At 34.9% G+C, this 20134-nt stretch overlaps 1 pseudogene; it reads right to left on the reverse strand.

Moving 5' to 3' along the window:
* Positions 1 to 17697: 17697 nt before the first annotated feature.
* LOC138896949 (receptor-like protein 9DC3) lies at positions 17698 to 19807 on the reverse strand (annotated as a pseudogene).
* Positions 19808 to 20134: the final 327 nt, after the last annotated feature.

The raw sequence follows: 20134 nt of genomic DNA on the forward strand, positions 1-20134 counted from the left end.
TACTCGACCTCCACATCTTCCTATCAAGTGTCATGTCCTCGGAAATCTGGAGCCTCGCCATATCCTGTCTGATCACCTCTCCCCAATACTTCTTAGGTCGCCGCCCTCTACCTCTTCTCGTGCCCTCCACAACTAGTCGTTCACACCTCCGTACCGGAGCATCTGGGCTTCTCCTTTGAACATGTCCGAACCATCTAAGCCTCGCTTCCGCATCTTGTCATCAATGGGAGCCACGTACACCTTCTCCCGGATAACACCATTCCTAATCTTATCTATCCTAGTGTGCCCGCACATCCACCTCAACATCCTCATTTCTGCTACTTTCATCTTCTGGATATGTGAGTTCTTAATGGGCCAACACTCAGCCCCATACAACATGGCTGGTCTAACCACCGCTTTATAGAACTTACCTTTGAGTATTGGTGGCACTCTCTTGTCACATAGGTCTATAGATGCTAACCTCCACTTCATCCATCCTACCCCAATACGGTGTGTGATATCCTCGTCAATCTCCCCTCCCACCTGGATAACCGAACCAAGGTACTTGAAGCTGCCTCTACTCAGGATGACATGTGATTCAAGCCTCACATCCACGCCCACTTCCCCTGGCTCAGCGCTGAATTTACACTCCAGGTATTCCGTCTTCGTCCTGCTCAACTTGAAACCCTTAGACTCAAGAGCCTATCTCCAAACCTCTAGCCTCTCGTTAACACCGGCTCGCGGCTCATCAATCAGAACTATGTCATCGGCAAATAGCATGCACCATGGCACCTCCACTTGAATATAGTGTGTTAACGCATCGATCACGAGGGCGAATAAGAACGGACTAAGCGCAGAACCTTGGTGTAACCCCATTACAACAGAAAACTGCTCAGAGTCGCCTCCTACTGTCCTAACCCGAGTCTTAGCCCCATCATACATGTCCTTAATCGCCATAATGTAGGGAACCGATACACCTTTTGCCTCCAGGCATCTCCAGAGAACTTCTCTAGGAATCTTGTCATACGCTTTCTCATGGTCTTTTATATATATATATATATATATATATATATTCGATTTTTTATACAAGTTAGAGAAAAAAATAGTAATAAAAATAACTAAGGCAATTTGTAAATTATATTATAGAATTGTTTTCTATAAATATATATATATATATATATATATATATATATATATATATATATATATATATACATCTTAATATATGTAAGCTATATTCGATTTATATACTATATCACTAGTACTAGAACCTTGAGAACCCCTGAACCCTACCCAAGCACTAAGTGCTCTTACTCCCGCAGTTCTTTTAGATGATTGAGAACTAGAAGAAGAAGGAGTTGGAACGTTTAGTCTAGCATGATCTAATGCAACTTGATAAGCATTATAAATTGTTTGAACATTTATTTTAATTGAGGCTATTGCGTCCGGAAGTTTAGACAACTCCTCATCTCCAAGTGCTAAACCATTATAAACAGTTTCATACCAAAATTGAGAACCTCCTAATTTCATAGTAGGGTTTAACAATGCAGCAACACCGTAAATAGGGAGAATAGGGAAAAAATATTTTTTAAACTTTTTTCTCATAGAATCAATAGCAAGTTGGATTATTATTAGTTGGGTTAACTTCAGGAGCAGGACTAGTGGGTTTATCGTCATCCGGTTGCGTTTCATCAAAATCTATTTCTTCATCATCATTTTCATCAATAGTTGGATTACCATAAAGAGCATTCATATATTCATGGTTTAATTGTTCACCGGGTACAATATTATAGCAAAATTGACTCTCGGTAAATTATTTATCGCTATCAAGAATAGGAGATGTAGGACGGGTAACAGGTTTGGGTCGGGAAGCCGGGGGAAGTGGAGAAGGAACAGATTCACCACTCTTGGATTTTCTCTTATTTTTACTATACATTTTTTTTAAGGAATAAGCCATCTTAATTAATCAAGCAAAGTAAATAAAACAAACAAAACTATAATATTAAAACTTAAGAGTTGGAACGAGCTTACCGAATTGACGAACAATTTGTTGAAAATTAATTATCGTTGAAGACTTGAATACTTCAATTCACCAACTTCATAATTTTGCACAAAATGTAACAATTAAGTAAGCAATTATAGAAGAATATTAGAGAGAGATTGATGATTTTGTGAGAAAAATAAAAGAATGAGGGGGTATTTATAGTTGAAAATAGGGAAAAAGTATAATTATAAAAAGTTTGGGGTTAAAACAAAGTTTGGGGGGTTAAATGGCTATTTTACAAATAGCCAACGACTATTTTGGCAGACCAAACGGTTAGTTTTTAAATGGCCAAACGGTCAATTTTTTTTAAAAAAAATTATCCGTTGGGCCCGGATAGGCCCGTTTAGGACCGCTTGAACCGATCCACTTCTCAGCCGGTCCCGGTCTCGCGGACCTCCCCTATAGGACCGGCCCACTACCCAACCCACCTCCCCACACTCTCGGTCTTATCCGGTTAGGACCGTTTAGGCCCACCGCCCATTTGGGCTTGCGGTCCCGATCCTAACCGGTCCAATGCCACCCTTAGTTTTTATGTTGTAATTTTCTTTCCCTTTCATTGTTTCACCTGGGATCTTTGGCCGGAATTTTTTTTGACAATGTTTTCTTACCTCTGTCCTTCTTCGATGAGAATATATTTCGTCCATTCCTCTTCCACCCTTTTCCTATAAGACATCTCTACAGACCCTTAAAATAGAAGAGCTTGTATCATTGTTGGTAGCTCGGGCCAAACTTTTAACAGCCACTAGCCAGAAACAAATTTAACAGTCACTAGCCACTAGCCGACGTCTGAATTTACATATTTTATTACTGAAAACTAACTATTGCTCAAGTAGTAGGCCCGTCTTCACCTGCTATAATCTTCTATATATATATATATCAATGGGTTTCTTCAAGAAAATATTTTATTATAATTTTCTTGCCCTTTACTTCTATGCGGAAAGAACGGTGATTATAGTACCACCTTATGTAGGTATTAATATTTTAAATTGGGAAATTGTGAGTTGCATGTATAAAATTGATAGAATGGGAGGGTGCCCAATATCTAGAAAGATATGTTCTAGATTTATTTATTTAATACGCAATAATATGTTCTCCACTCTTTAAATCAAATACTCCTTTACGTACAAAGAACGTAAATGTACATTCAAATAAATACTATATAATAGATATAAATTGTCAATAACTATCATCATTGTAATTTTTAACAAAATATTAAATTCTAGAAAATCTTTCATATATATATTTTACTACATCACTACGTAGTAAAATGCACGATACACTTTATATATACTAAATTAATACATTGTAGAACATCCTATACACTTTGGATACACAAAAGCGCTCAGGATACATTAATGATTTATGATGAATACATTGCAAGATGCAAGATACACTCTATATACATATTTTATGCAATGTATATACTAAATAGACTGTCACTTTATAAAAAATATATTAAAATGGACTGTCACTGTACAATTTATATACAATAGACTATTACTATACAAAATATATACAAAATAGACTGTCACTATACAAAAATATATTAAATAGACTGCCACTATACAATTTATATATACTAGACTGTCACTATATAAAATAGACTGTCATTATATAAAATAGACAGTCACTATACAAAATATATACAAAATAGACTATCACTATACAAAAAATATACAAAATAGACATTTCGAGCTATTAGATGTAATATGTTTGGACCGAAGGGCCATTTCGTGTAAGTGGGATTACATGGGCTATTAAAATTTTGAGGGTTATAGAGAGTAGTTTTCTCAAAATAGAATTGCAAAGAAGACTAAGGACTTCATCAAAAAATAGAGTTGTCAATACGGGCCGGCCCAACCCAGCCTAAGCCAACTCACACGTGCTTTGGGATTTGACAGGCTAGGCTGGGTCGATCCACTATTTTGATGAGACTTAACATGATCAGCCCAACCAGCCCTACGTGGGTCACGGTCCCCCGTGGGCCGGCCCACTATTTTTATAAATTATTTTTCACATTTTTTAAAATTTACATTTTAATAAAATATGCAAAATATATATCGATAGAAAGCTTGTGCAAAACTTAATAACTTTTGACATTATACTAATTGATTACTATAAACACACAAAAAATGATGGCGATGTTTCATTCATTAAAAGTTAATACTCAAAAATAAACTACTTAAAAATATTTTTAATGTGCTCATGGCATATCCAACATCAACAAATCATCTTCATCAAGCACATTTGAATCCTCTTTGAAACAAAGATATCTTAACACCTTCGTTTTCATCTAAATCTATAATTATATGCAATATTAATTAGTTAAATATTAAAAAATAACTAAAATTTAAGAACAAAAAATATTTATATTCACATAAAAAATATTACTAGTTTGGGACTGGACTACTCTTCTTGTTATTTTTAGTTTCTTATATCTTTATTATTTTTAATTAAATACATTATTTAACCCACAAGCCGACCCAACACAGGGGCGGCTCAAGCACATACGAGGCCTAAAGCCTTAATTTAATATGAGGCCTCAATTTTTAAAAGAAAGTTATAAGATATATTGTTATTTGAAGTCTATTCTTCTAACTTTTTAAGATACAAAGTTGTTAATAATTTTTTTTATAATCGATTTTCTCTAATAGTTCATGTTCAATTGATAATATAACCAACTCATTTAATCTTTTTTGAGATATTGTTGATCTTAGATAAGATTTACAGAGCAATAGAAGTATAAAACTATCGAAAACTTAAAAGTATTATTGAACACTAACTAATGAAATCTTTGAGAAAGAAGGTGAGTAATGAAATTCTGGAGAAAAAAAGTGAGTAAGAATATAAAAGAGAAAGACAGAAAATATGGAGGAATTTTTGAAATATGAAGAGATTAGAACAAAGAAAAATTGACTTGGACAAATTAAGGAAGAGAAAAAAAAAATTTAATGGAGTAAAAAGTGAAAAACTAAAACGTGGGAAAAACTATTCATCTACCAATTTTTAAGTAAGTCAAATTATTACCTCATTTATATATTTAAAAAGTTTTCTTTTCTTTTATATTAAAAACTCTATTTTTGTATTAAAAGTACTAAATATTATTTTTAAAATACTTATAAAATTATTATTTTTTTAAAATGGGGCCCCCAAAATTGGGGGCCTAAGGCACAAGCCTTACCCCTCATAACTACGGAGTCGGCCCTGACCCGGCCCAGCCTCTATCAAACCTCATGGACTACGGGCTTACTTGGGCCGGACTTAAAAATTTTGTTTTTAAATGATTTAAAAAATCTTAGCCCAACCATGGACTGCACTGGCGGGTCAAGTCCATATCGACGGCACAATCGAAAAACCTTTGGCAAGAGAGGATTTAAGATTCTTAATCAAGTGCCATGTCATTCACATCTCTTTCTCTCTTCCAACAGATGTCAACCCCAAAACTCAAAATGAAAGGAAGACTTAACACAAAACTTTTTCTATGACTTTTGTTCAGTGGGGAGGTGAAAGTACTGCCGGTCCCGACGATGGGGTGGCTACGAAGAAAATGATGAAAGAGGAAGGAAAGAAAAGGGGAAAAAAATAAGAGAAAATAATTAACAAAGTAAAAAAGAAACGAAGCCACAAGCAATAATTGTTGTAATTAGTTGTATGACTTCCAATTAAAAAAGGACAAGTACATAATTTAATATGTCTTTAACGTTTCTTTTCACTTTAGATGCATATATAGGGAGGTGAAACTATTTTCTGTGCCACGTCACCGTTTGGAGGGGATAATAGTTCCACTTTAAACAAGAACTAGTATTATCACCTATCACACCCCTTTTAGCTCAAAAAATATATGTGTTTTACGAAACATTGTGGGTTAAAGAGTTTTTTTAAATAAAGTGAGCTATTCATATCTTCTATCTTTAGATATTAAACTTCCGTCAAAAGCATATGGGTTCTTCTTTCAAAATTCAACGTCCAACATACTTGACAATAAATTAAAGACCAACGAGAAATTAACAGTAAATAATCTCAATCGATCAAATGATGCCAACCAATTATAAATCCTCAAACCACTTAAGATGAAATCAGATATTCATAAGTATCATAAATGAACGAGAAAATAGAGGCAAGATTAGACCTTTATTACTGAACTTCTTTTCTCTATTGCGTACGTCGTACAGTGAAAACAAAACTCCGAAAGAAACAATAAAGTTAGCTATCCATCAGAACCGACGAACTCGACGACTTTGAACCCACTTGACTCAAATTCATTGGGAGCCTATGTTGTGCTCTATTATCGGTGTTTGGAGGTATGGTTGACGTTGGAATTTTGTTTGTTTTTTCTAAGGTGGTTTGGTGGCTGAATTTGCAGCTGGTTTCAACTGAGTTTTGGGGCTGGAGTTTGGATGTTTTTAGCACTGTTTTCAGCTCGTTTTTGAGCTATTTTGAGGGAGTTTTGTGGGTGAATTTTGAGGTTGTTTTGTTACCTTTTGAGCTGGAGTTTCCAGCTGGTTCCCATGGTGAAAAAAAACATGAGTGAGTAAAAAATGGATTATGAGTGGGAGAGATAAGCATGGGGGGCAAGGGAAAGTGGAGTGAGAAAGATGGAGTAAGAAGTGAGATGAGTGAAAAAAAATTCAAGCACGGTCAAAAATTAGGTGCTCACAGCATGCCCCTCTTTGCTTGGAAACATGAAGAATTTTCAGGAAAAGAAAAGATGAGCGATATGACTAATATTTGGCCATACCGTTATTCAAAAAGGAAGAGGTAAGAGAAAAGAGTGCGACCGATTCTTAGTTATGGACAACCTACATATCCCAGGTTATAAAGAAATTACGCCGCGTGTAGTTCAAGAAAAATGATGGAATGCTGAGTTGGAGAGTCGAGTGAGGCTCCATCGAGGCTCTGATCTGTAGTCCAGTTATTACATAAAAAATCAAAAAGAAACTAAACAAACCTACTAGCTATGAGTTACAAGATTCCTATCTATAAGTCTTCTAAAACTTGATCTTGAATCTTGACTGGTTCTTCACGGAGACTCTGATCTGAACCTTGATGCTTGCTAGTTGTTGGTGCTAGTTCATTCTTCTACGACTTCTTCTAATAAAAACGGGAGATGCAATGCTCGTGACTACAGTCGTCTTGAGCAGTCCATATCCTTTCCATCTGCTTTTGCATTGGGATTCACTTCTCTCTCTTTTTATTCATTTATTTTGGTTTGAGACTTCTTCTTTTGTTCATCTCAAACCATGTGCCTCGAGGTAAAACCTGCTCAGACACCACAACAAACAAGCGAATAAAATTTTTCTGCCCCAGTTTTCACTAGAAAAATTTTGTGAGTTATTGTAACAAAATTTTAAACTACTTCTTTATTGAAAGTAATAAAAGATTGGGAATGGTGTACCCTAAAAAGGTCATGATAACCCTTTTTTTATAGTGTTTCTTTATTGTCCAAAAGAATGTCTCAACTAAGGATTGATGTACCTTATGTTGGAAAAATATAGACAAGGAATGGGATACCCTATATTGGCAATGATATCAGGGAGTGGTGTATCTTACATCTAAGATCAAATCAACTAGAGAGTGGTGTACCCTATGTTGAAGAACACAGCTAGGGATTGGTGTACCCTATACTAGTAAGGAGATCAGGGATGGTGCCCTGTATTACTGAAAAGGGAAATGTAACCAAGGGTTGGCGCTCTGTGTTACTAAAAAGGAAATGTAACCAGGGGTTGGCGCCCTGTATTACTAAAAAGCAAATGTAACCAGGGGATGCTGCCCTGTATTAATGAAAAGGAAATGTAATCAGGGGTTAACGCCCTATATTACTAAAAAGAAAATGTGACCAGGGGTTGGCGCCCTATATTACTGAAAAGGAAATGTAACCTGGGGATGGTACCCTGTATTACTGAAAAGGAAATGTAACCAGGGGTTGGCGCCCTATATCACTGAAAAGGAAATATGACCAGGGGTTGGCGCCCTGTATTACTGAAAAGGAAATGTAACCAGGGGATGGTGCCCTGTATTACTAAAAGGGAAATGTAACTAGGGGTTGGCACCCTGTATTACTGAAAAGAAAATGTAACCAGGGGTTGGCGCCCTGTAATACTGAAAAGGAAATGTAACCAAGGGATGGTGCCCTGTATTACTGAAAAGAAAATGTAACCAGGGGTTGGTACCCTGTATTACTGAAAAGAAAATGTAACGAGGCGTTGGCGCCCTGTATTACTGAAAAAGGAAATGTAACCAGGGGTTGACGCCCTGTATTACTGAAAAGGAAATGTAACCAAGAGTTGGGGCTCTGTATTACTGAAAGGGAAATGTAACCAGGGATTGACACCCTGTATTACTGAAAAGGAAATGTAACCAGGGGTTGGCGCCCTGTATTACTGAAAAGGAAATGTAACCAGAGGTTGGCGCGATGTATTAATAAAAAGGAAATGTAACTAGGGGTTGGCGCCCTGTATTACTGAAAAGAAAATATAACCAGGGGTTGGCGCCATATATTACTGAAAAGGAAATGTAACCAGGGGTTGGCGCCCTGTATTACGGAAAAGGAAATATAACCAGGGGTTGGCGCCATGTATTACTGAAAAGGAAATTTGACCAGGGGTTGGCGCCCTGTATTACTGAAAAGATGTTGAATACCTTGGATGAAAAGGTTCTACCTAGTTTAAACTACGAAAAACAAACTTGGGCGAAGAGTGCTTCTACCCGGATTAAGCTACAAAAAGCAAACCTGGGCGAAGAGTACTTCTACCCGGAAATATGAGTTGGATCCCCCTAGGTGAAAATGTTCTACCTGGATTAAGCTACGTAAATGAGAGGTATGGACAATAGTGGTGCATGCTGAAAATAAAATAAAATGGAGATTTTGAGGGACATACCTTTGGTGACATTCGTCCTTTAGGGATCTCCATTCTGTACTGCTTTGTTCTTGCTGCAAACAAAGAAAAATTGTAAGTTTTAAAAGTAGTGGTCGGTTTGTGGCCTTGATGACTTTGGCGGCTTGGCTTTGTGCCCATCTTCTTTTGATGATGATTTCAACCTGTCGATTGGTCGTGTGGGACTTAACTTTTTCAACTTTATTTTGCCTTTGTGGCATTTTACTTTCCACTTATTTCCTCCAAAACTTTCAATTTCAGAGAATTGGGGAATATTTAGCTTTTCAAACTTTGCCAAAAGGATTATCCACTTGGGACTTAACATTTTCAACTTCATTTTGCCACTGTAGGCACTTTCAATTTTATTTCCTCCTTTCGAGAGTTTTTGATTTCAAAGCATCAAGCACCATGGCCAGTCGGGGTTGACTTGATGCCCCTGCCGAGGTTAGGTGCCTTTTTAATGTATCTGTTCTCTTCAAATGAAAGCCTTGTAATCGGTCTTACCATCCTTTCTTTGCCTTTATTTTTGACACGAAGTTATACCGAAAGGGATTCAAAGAAAACAACAATGGAATGGAGAATGAGTTTAAACAAAAGGTGTCCCTTTCGGGGAACAGAAGTTAAAGAAAGACTTATCTGGGAGTACATGCGAACTCCAATGAACATGACACGCCTTTTGGACTAGATGCCTGATCTGTATAAACCGTCCGACTCTCAGAAATTCAACACAACTCTTGCCTCGAAACCGAAAAACCTTGCCCAGGACTGTGTCTATGCCAATGGCTTTTTGCGGATTTTCACTAGCTGACCTCTCTCATTTCTCTTCTCATCATCGCCTTATAGTGCCCTTTGTCGGTTTTCACTAATAAGACTCTCTTATTTTTATTTTCTCTGCTCGGCATTGCCCTACGATGGCCATGAGGGTTTTCACCAAAAAGACTCTCTTATTTTATGTCTCTCATTTGGTTGTATCAGATCCAAGTAATTGTATCCTCCAATTCTTGAACATTCTCGTTGATTGATCGGAAGGACTTAAAAAGGATTTGGGTAAAAAGGATTTGTATTGTATTATAACTTTGGAACCTTTAAGGCGAAACCATCGCCGAACCATTGTAACATCTATCCCAGATTCAGTATTATTTTTTTTTATTTTGGAATTATTGATTATTATTTTAGTGTGACTGAACCCCAGAGAGAGGTTGCCTACAAATCCTTTTGGCATCAAGTTGAGCGTAGTTCAAGTAACTTTGTTTTGATTTTCTTTTGTTGTTTTTTTAATTTTTTTCTTCTTTTTTTTTTTCATTTTCTTTTTTCTTTTTTCATAAAACTTCCAGGATCCAAAGAGGGTAATCAAAGAAAAGTAACCGGCTCAAAAGGGTTTGCAAATGGTTGATAGTGTTTGGGTAACGAGAATGAAAGCTTTCGTCATCCCAATCAGAGAACACTAATGATGCGTAAAAGGGTCAAACATAATACCTTTTGACCGTGTCTGTCTAGACAATTGTCTCGGAGAGATTTCCTTCGATATCTCCCAAATACAACGCTCCCTTTTGGCAGTAATCTTGTTACAATGTATGGACCTTTCCAATTTAAAACCAATTTTCCTTTGGCTTCTTCATGATGCGGGAGGATACGTCTTAGGACGAGTTTCCCCACTTCGAACTTTTGGGGCCGCACTTTCTTGTTGTAGGCACGGGCCATTCTTTGTTGGTACAACTTCCCATGGCAAACTGCGACCATACATTTTTCATCAATCATAGTCAATTGTTCCAAACCGGTTCTTGACCCAATCTTGGCTTCAACAATGATCCAAAGAGAGAAAATTTCAACTTCTTCCGATTTCATTTGGATCTTGACTTAAGCCTAATGTTTCAATTCTTTGCTTATTTTCTCACAAGCCTTATCTCCAATACATTCTGCTTCTTAATTCATGATTTTGAGGTCTGACAGTGTTTTAGGATCTGGACATGAAATCCGAAAGCATGTCATGTTATTAAAATCTGCATTAACAGAACTGAAAAGAGAATAAAAAAGGTGACAAGATTAGGAAAAGAGACATTCCTAGACAATGAAATATTAATTTAATTTAATTGATTTTTTTTTAAATTTTAAAGATAGAAAGGTTTTCATCGAAAAGTAAGACAATAATGTAAAACATTTGAATTGCATCTTGAAGTAATCTGGACGCAGAAAAGATGGCAAGACTGACTACTAAGACTTCCGTCTGATGGGGGACTTTCAGGCTTGACGAAAGTTTTTTGGCTTTTCTTCGGTCTCGGCAATGGCTGCAATGGCCTTCAGTGCCGGATCAAATTCCTCATCCTCACAGATCATTCCGACTACTGGCCTATTGGTGTGAATAGGCAGAGGATTGTTCATCATATTATGGGCCTCTTTACCCCTAAGCATTATTGCCTTGACCTCGATAAGGTCTTCCACTGCTCTCTTAAGAGTCCAACAGTCTTCTGTATCATGTTACACTGCCATAGAGTGGTATTCACATCTAGCATTAGCCCGGTGCGATGGGGACTCAAAGTTTGGCATGTTCGGGGCTATTGACTGCAGTAGACCTAGCCTGACTAGCTTTAGAACAAGCTTAAGTATGATTTACCAACAGGGGTGAACTGATTCCATCTCGGAGGGCTCTCTTTTTTTCTTTTTTCTTTTTTCTTTTTTTTTGAATTGTTTTTTTGATTTTTTTTTCTTTCTCTTTCTGTGTTTTTCGCTCTTTGTTTTTCTCTGTTATTTTTTGTCATTCTTTTCTTTTTCACTCAATTTTTTTTTTGTTCTTTCTTTTTTTCGGTTTATTTTTTCACTCAATTTATTTATGGCTATGATCGAATCTGATGGGGATTTTCTACGTATCATGACGCCGCATGAATCAGATCATTACGTAGTTAAGGAAAATCAGGAATGGCGTACATAAACTAACTTATTTTTTTAATTTTATTTTATAATATGCAGACCATGAAAGCGTTTAGAAAAAGAATATATATTTTTGCATTCCGTTTTTTTTTCTTTTTGGAATTTTTGAAATAAAGGCTTTTAAATAGGAAAGAAAATATTTTTGAAATTTTGGTTTTGATTTTTTTTTTTTGAAAGTTTTTGAAAGAAAGACTTCTAAAGAAGAAAGAAAATATTTTTTTTGAATTTTTGCTTTTTCTTTTTGAAATTTTGGGAAAAACAAACTTCTAAAAACAAAAGTAGAAAATATTTTTTGGATTTTGATTTGATTTATTTTCTTTTTTTTCGAATGAAAGTCTTCTACAAAGAAAATATTTTTGGGTTTAAATTTTTTTATTTATTATTTGTTGGGAATTTTCTAAGAAAAGACTCCTAAAAAGAATTAAAGGAAAATATTATTTGTATTTTTTTTTTAAATTGGGGTCTCAAAAAAAGACTTTTCTAAATAAGGAAGTAAAGGGAAATAATTTTGAATTTTTTTTAAAAAGTAATTGTGGGCCGGAACCGATGAGGTTGCCTACGTATCTCATATCCGGTGAGAATCGGACCCACGTAGTCCGGTCGGTGTTGACATAACAGAAAAACATAATTTTTTTTTGAAAGTTTTTGGCTTATTTTTGAAATGACTCTTCTTTTCGTTTTTTAAAATTTCAGTGGGTCGGTCCTAAGCGGTCCTAGGCAGTCCCAAGCTTTGCGGGCTTCTTGTTGGAACCGTCCCGGGATCGGAACCACGAACTAACGGTCCCGGGTTAAGTGGACCGGTCCCGGGCCCAAGCGGGCCTAAGTGGGCCCAACGAATACTTTCTATTTTTTAAATTTATTTTATACAAGTTAGAGAAAAAAAATGAGCGGGCCTTAGATATTGTTTTTACCATTTTTTTAAGATGTATATATAATTTACTTATATATATTAAGATGTATATATATAGTATATCTTAAGATGTATACTATCGCATATGGCTTATATACTATGTATATATAGTAAGATGTATATATAGTATAGTATATTATACTATATTATACTATATATACAGCTTAAGATATATAAAAAGACAAAAATATTTTAAAGAGATATTCAAAGTAATGCGTTATAATTTTATTATAGCATTAAAAAATTATGGCAATATCTTTCTTACTCTTCCCCCCTCCCCCCTATAGAATGAGCACAACAAGGTGCTAATACCACCATTGAGAAGAAAAAGAAACTAATCAAGATGTACCAAAATACAAGTTACATATTAATTTACATGGTATCTCTTACAAATTTCATAAATCATTCAAGGTCCGGAGGAATTTCCGTTGGTGGTGACGGAAAAGAAGCTTGGTCATCACCGCTTCCAGATGAAGCATCATCCTCCGCAAGTTCAGCTAGCATTTCTTCGTAAGCTTCGTCTACCTGTGGTTGTGATTCAGCAAGTCCAAAATTTCTTCTTTCCAAACGGATCCAATCTATGAAAAGTACTGAGTTTTTCAAGCTCTCCCTCATAGACGCTCTATAATCACCGAGTTGAAGTCTTGCTTGACTGAAAGCGCTCTCTGATGCCGCTGTTAAAGCTTGAATAGTTAAAATATCTCGGGCCATCCTTGAAAGAATCGGAAAGTATTTTTCTTTGTCCTTCCACCATTCCAAAATATTAAAGGAGCAGTCGGGATTCACTTCCTCAATTTCCTATGACAAATAAACTTCAAGCTCATTTAGTTGTAAAAAATTACTAGTACTAGAACCTTGAGAACCCCTGAACCCTGCCCAAGCACTAAGTGCTCTTACTCCCACAGTTCTTTTACATGATTGAGAACTAGAAGAAGAAGGAGTTGGAACATTTGGTCTAGCATGATCTAATGCAACTTGATAAGTATTATAAATTGTTTGAACATTTATTTTAATTGAGGCTATTGCGTCCAGAAGTTTAGGCAACTCCTCATCTTCAAGTGCTAAACCATTATAAACAGTTTCATACCAAAATTGGGGACCTCCTATTTCATAGTAGGATTTAACAATGCAGCAGCACCGTAAATAGGAGGAATAGGAAAAAAATATTTTATAAACTTTTTTCTCATAGAATCAATAGCAAGTTGATAAATTTTTTCACCCTCTAAAAAATGATCAAATAAATTTTCTAAACAATTAGAAATAGTAGGATAATATTGCCCAGAAAATTCATTTGTAGTAATATAAAATTTTTCTAAAAAATCTACAAGCATTTTAACATTAACCCAATCCGCATTTTAACATTAGCCCAATCCGATTTTTTCTTATTTTTACTAATTATATTTTTAAGGAATAAGCCATCTTAATTAATCAAGCAAAGTAAATAAAATAAACAAAACTATAATATTAAAACTTAAGAGTTGGAACGAGTTTACCAAATTGACGAACAACTTGTTGAAAATTAATTATCGTTGAAGACTTGAAGACTTCAATTCACCAACTTCACAATTTTGCACAAAATGTAACAATTAAGTAAGCAATTATAGAAGAATATTAGAGAGAGATTGAGAGAGATTGATGATTTTGTGAGAAAAATGAAAGAATGAGGGGGTATTTATAATTGAAAATAGAAAAAAATGTAATTATAAAAAGTTTGGGGTTAAAACAAAGTTTGAAGGGTTAAATGGCTATTTTGAAAATAGCCAACGGCTATTTTGGCAGTCCAAACGGCTAGTTTTTATATGGCCAAACGGTCAAAAAAAAATTTTAAAAAAAAATTATTCGTTAGGCCCGGATAGGCCCGTTTAGGATCGCTTGAACCGACCCACTTCTCAGCCAGTCCCGATCTCGCGGGCCTCCCCTATAGGACCGACCCACTACCCAACCCACCTCCCCACGGTCCCGGTCCTATCCGGTTAGGACCGTTTAGGCCCACTGCCCATTTGGGCTTGCGGTCCTGGGCCGGTCCCGGTCCTAACCGGCCCGCATGCCACCCTTAGCTGCGTACAGTGAAAACGAAACTCCGAAAGAAACAACAAAGTGAGCTATCCATCAAAACCTTGAACCGACGAACTCGATGGCTTTGAACCCATTTGACTCGAACTCATTGGAAGCCTATGTCGTTGTGCTCTATTATCGGTGTTTCGAGGTATGGTTGACGTTGGAATTTTGCTATTTGTTTTAAGGTGGTTTGGTGGCTAAATTTGCAGCTAGTTTCAGCTGAGTTTTGGGGGTGGAGTTTGGACATTTTTAGCACTGCTTTCAGCTCGTTTTTGAGCTATTTTGAGGGAGTTTTATGGGTGAATTTTGAGGTTGTTTTGTTGCCTTTTGAGATGGAATTTTCGGCTGGTTTCCATGGTGATAAAATGTGAGTCAGTAGAAGAAGGGTTGTGAGTGGGGGGACAAACATGGGAATAAGGGAAAGTGGAGTGGGAAAGATAAAGTGAGAAGTGAGATGAGTGGGAAAAAACTCAAGCACGGTCAAAAATTAGGTGCTCACATTACCCGCGAGGATGCGCGAATACTAATCATGTCAAATATTTGAGTTATTTGAATTATATATAAATAATATTAAAATTTAAACCTTCTTGATAAATATAGATAATCATTGGGTATTAATTAAGAAACATGCCGTGAAAAAAGATTAATTCTTTTCTCAAATCTCCTAGTTATAATTCTATTTTTTTTTTGGTACCATTCTCGCCGGTGTCATAGATCCTAAAAATAGTCAGGAATCAAATCAATAACACATATTTATCACAAAAGAATTAAATATTTAGACTATGAAAGACTCTTTGGATACGACTTGACTCTTTTACTACTACTTGAACTCTTATTTGGTGTGTTGATATTTTCCAAAAATATTTCTATTTTAAAATTTCAGCTTCTAAAATTTTATATTTCAATAATAATTATTTTCATAATAATGTAAGTGAAAATATTATCCTTAATTCAAAACTCATTTTAGTCGTCTATCTAAAATTTACAAAATTCTTTAGCCAATGAATTTTCTTTTTTTCAGTATGACTCCATTTAGATATCTGACATTAACCATTTAAATATCTGAGTTATTTGAATTATATGTAAATAACATTAAAATTTAAACCTTCTAGATAATTATAGATAATCGTTAGATAATAATTAAGACACACTATATGAAAAAGATGAACGTTTTCTCAAATCTCGTAGTGATAATTTCATTTTTGCATCATTCTCATTGGTGTCATTGGAACCTAAAATAGCCACAAAGCGAAATAATAACTCGTATTTATGGCAAAGCACAAAGGTTGACACAATATGAACGATTCTTTGCTTATGACGTGATTCTTTTACTAAGACTTGAAGTCTTATTTGGTATGTTGTTATCTTTCAAAAAATATTTTTATTTTAAAATTTCAATTTCTAAAACTTTATATATATTTCAATAATGATTATCTTTATAATGATGCAAGTGAAGATATTATTCTTAATTTAAAATTCACTTTAATCGGCTATCTAAAAATTTGAATGATTCTTTAGCCGGTGAAACTTTATTTCAGTATGACTGGCAAGGCAATATGAACGTTCTATCATGTTCCATCAATACTCTAAAGGGGTTATACAATATATCCGGTGTGGAAGTAGGCCAATATTTCTATTGAAAAATAGGGGGTTTCGAAGTACATGGCCAATGACTCCATTTTAAGTTTATCGATATCTCTAGCCACAGATTTTGAATTTTGAATACCCTATGTATACATGTTTTTTATTCTTCGAATTATTAAATATTAAATTAATTGATTGTTATTATATAACATTGCATATATTGTCTTAAAACTGCCAAGTAGTTTTTTCTCGACACCATACTTGGCTTAACCTCAACGCAAACTACTCAAATTGTATTTAAATTCAATTCGAATATCATATAATTTTGTTAGTAATAGTGATGTTTTAAAAACGACACACAATGTAAATTAAAAAAAGTATTCTAAGATATCCTTATCTTATAATCTATGTATTTGAGTTGAATTCTTTTTTTGAAATTGATGAGATCAACTTCCAAATTTTTTATACTCAAAAAAGCTAAAATAGAAGAAGAAATTCGTTGTCATATCTTATTTCTGGTTTTTACATTTTTCATACATTTTTTTCTATATTTATTTTCTTTTATCTTATTTTTATGCGTTTCTTTATTTTTTTAAAAAAAATAATTTATTTAGCTATAAAAGGATGAGTTTTAATAGAAATTGTCTACATAAAAACTTTATTTATATTTTGTCTTTGGTTCAAATTCTTTCATATTTTTTTTGGCGTTATCTAATCAACATAAACAGGTGCTCACCCAATCACTTAAATTAAAATATTGAAGGATGTGTAATTTATATATAATTCATATATAATATGTGTATAATCGTGTGTTGTCGGTATATCATCTATGCATATTAGCTATAAAAAGTAAATAATAAAACTGGCCGGATATTTTTGTAAATATTTCATAAGATTTCGGTTTCTTTATTTTATCTATGATATGACTTCTATTATAATAATTTTAAAAACTCTCTACTAAATTCAAAAATATCTTATATTTTTTTAAAAAAAATTACATTATATTTTTTAAAAATAATCCTATTTCGAATAATTTGTTTATATTTTAAAATATATATATTTCACGGAATACCAATTATTTTTAAATATACTTTTTGTTACACTTGAAAATCACTATAGAAACTATCAATTAAAAACCAATATCCCTCTTGTTGAATTCGAGAAAAAAATCTTTCACATTATTTAATGATTCCAAACTAATATTCTTTAACGAAAAAAATATTATACCCTTGCAATATTAGCTTGACTGCAGCTAAATGAAGAGGTTTCAGCTTATACTCTTTAATTCCTAAAAAGTGCTAAATTGAAATTAATGATAACAATTGTATAGCCAAAGTTTTGTTATTTGTTTGATATCCATTTATACAAATTGACTATTCATAACAAACATTCTTCCAATTGTTAGTGGAAATCCACATAAATCAGGATTTCCACCGTACAAATCATTTAGAAATGTATCGAATTGTCTCACATGAGGGATGCGCCCAACAAGATAATTGTAGGAAAGGTTTAAGACCGCAAGAACGTCAAACTCGTCAAGGGAACAGGAATTTCTCCAATGAACCTATTCCATGAGAGGTATAATGCTTCGAGCTCACTCAACTTTGCGATTTCTGCAGGAATATAACCATGGAAATTGTTGTGAGATAAGTTCAGTAACACAAGCGAACTCAGACTTCCAATGGAATTTGGAATATCTCCTTCAAATCTGTTACTTGATAAATCAATACTTATCATAATTGAAGTGATTTCACAATCTAACCCATCGCCTCTTATCACCAGATGAACTTCATAAGGGTAATTTGCCAGTTTTTTCTTCATCCACTTTTCATCACACCTATAAACTTTTCAAAAAATTTAGATGGCAAAGTTCCAGTGAACCCATTGAAGGAAAGGTCAAAGATTCGTAACTTAGGAAATGGAAATTGGGACTTCATCAAATCACCAATCGGACCGTGAAAGAGATTTGATTTCAGAATAAGAACTTGTAGGTTTGGAAGTTTCTCCAGCCACATGGGGAACATGTCATTTATCTTGTTATTCACCAAATCAAGAACTTGCAAGTTTGTACAGTTAACCAAGGATCCTGGTACTTGTCCTCCCAATTGATTGCCATTTAAACCAATAAGTTCTAACCCTGTAGCGTAGAATCTTGGTATCTCTCCATAAAAAATTGTTCATTCGCAAGTCTAACACAGAAATGGAGGAACTGGCCAAACATGCTGGGATTGTACCACTGAGATTGTTATGAGCCAAACCGAGGTCATAAATGTTAGTCATGTCACAAATGGACTGATGCAAAGAACCTTGAAAATAATTAATCTCCAAATTAAGGGACGCCATAGCTGTTGACCGCCATACTTGTTTCACAGATCCCTGATTGGACGTCATCCAACCAGGGATTTCACCGTGCAGCTTGTTGTTCGAAAGATCAATTTCCATCATAATACTGCTCAGATTATTTGATGAAAGATCGTCTGAGTAATGGCTCTTCAACACGTGGCAATTTCCCAGTTAATAGATTGTCTTCGACATGTAAATCAGTCAAGGATGGAAGAAGGAATAAGCCAAGGGGTGGTGCGCCAGTAAAATAATTGGAGGACAAATAAAGGTGTTCTAGCTCTTGAAGCCCGCTTATATTATAGGGAAGTGGACCACTTAGTGCATTGTTTTGCAGCTCTAATGTATTAAGGCGAGTCAGGGGATTGAGCCAGTGAAATGGTTATCTAAAAAAAATTAAATCAGTTAGCTCTGAAAAGTTGGCAAAGCTCTCTGGAATCGGGCTAAGTTTGTTCAGCTTCAACTCAAATGGTGCATCGATGAAGGGATACAACAGTACCTTTAAATTGGTTAAGTTTTGAAGCAAAGTTCTGAAGGTTGCTAGGCCAATTTGGTGATAATGAGTTCCAGAGAGATCAAGAGAAACCATCTTGGATAACTTGAATAATCCTGGTGGGATCGTCTCCTTTACATAATATCCAGAATTTGAAAGATTGAGATGCCTCAAATTGGTGAGTTCACTAATACCATTTCCAAGTGGAAAATCATCCAATTCGTTGAAGGCAAGGTTGAGTCTTTGAAGATGACCAAGTTTCGTGAGGCTGCTGTTACCATTGATGGTTCCTCTAAGAATGCTGCAAGAAAGATCGAGGCCTATCACATGACCTGTAAATCCATAGCAAGTAACACCATCCCATTCACAACAATCTTCTGGTATATTCCAGGACAAAGTCTTGGCTCAGGCCTTATTGCCACACTCAGAATCGTCTACAGTATCAACTGTGAGGCCTTGCTTAAATTGAAACAAATAAAATGCTTCATCCCTAGCACAGAGATATTGCCCAGCGTATGAGAAGCCAATAAGCTGAGATTGCAGGAAAAACATTATAGCAACTGAATAGAAGCAGAAAGGTATTATTAATATACTTGGTACTCCATATCTTTTTTCCTTTGATATATCTTATAACTAGGATCCACCTATATATATATAGTGATAAAAAATTGATCACTATTCCTTCCAACTTTGAATGTACTGCAAATGAGTTAGGAGTAACTTTTTTTTTCTTCCTGAATTTCACATGTTCCTTTCTACTGCATTATGTAATTTCCATTTACTATGCTGTTGTTGACCCAAGTCAATTTCCACACTATTCTTTTTTAGTAACCTCTCTATGTGGACAACCACATATATCAGTTCATTTCCTCAAGTAATGCATTTTACCTATGTTCCAAGTCAATAATTTTAGTACATTATAGTTT

Source organism: Nicotiana tomentosiformis, chromosome 8 (genome assembly GCF_000390325.3).
Source record: "Nicotiana tomentosiformis chromosome 8, ASM39032v3, whole genome shotgun sequence".
Taxonomy (NCBI): Eukaryota; Viridiplantae; Streptophyta; class Magnoliopsida; order Solanales; family Solanaceae; genus Nicotiana; species Nicotiana tomentosiformis.